The sequence below is a fragment of the Nestor notabilis genome, unplaced genomic scaffold (genome assembly GCF_000696875.1).
Source record: "Nestor notabilis isolate BGI_N333 unplaced genomic scaffold, ASM69687v1 scaffold13229, whole genome shotgun sequence".
Taxonomy (NCBI): Eukaryota; Metazoa; Chordata; class Aves; order Psittaciformes; family Psittacidae; genus Nestor; species Nestor notabilis.
The window spans coordinates 29,832-30,235 of NW_009942450.1; positions in this window are offsets into that span (position 1 = coordinate 29,832).

A 404-nucleotide genomic window follows, 5' to 3' on the forward strand; every position below is an offset into this window, starting at 1 on the left:
TATGACTTGTGCCTTTTTAAATGTTCAAAAGGCTGGTGCCTTTTTAAATATTCTGACATTCTTTTAAGCTGTTCGTGGTATTAGAAGTACATCTTTTTCATCTTTAATTTAACAGAGGAATGCAAATGTCTGGTCATAGACCTTTGCATATCACAGTAGGGCTTTTGAGTATGTTTAGAACATACTTGCATTTTTAAACTGAGTTTTTGTAAAAAGTATGTGAGTAGAAGCTACTTAAGGATATTGTCTCAAATTCATTCTTGGGGGGATTTCTGGAGATTAGGGTTGGTTTTTTTAATAACTGATGCTGTGTAAATGTATATTCCATCAGGCAATTTAAGAACCACCAAAATTCCTGGAGAAACCTCTTATTTTCAAAAAGTGAAAAAAAAAAAAGGACCTAG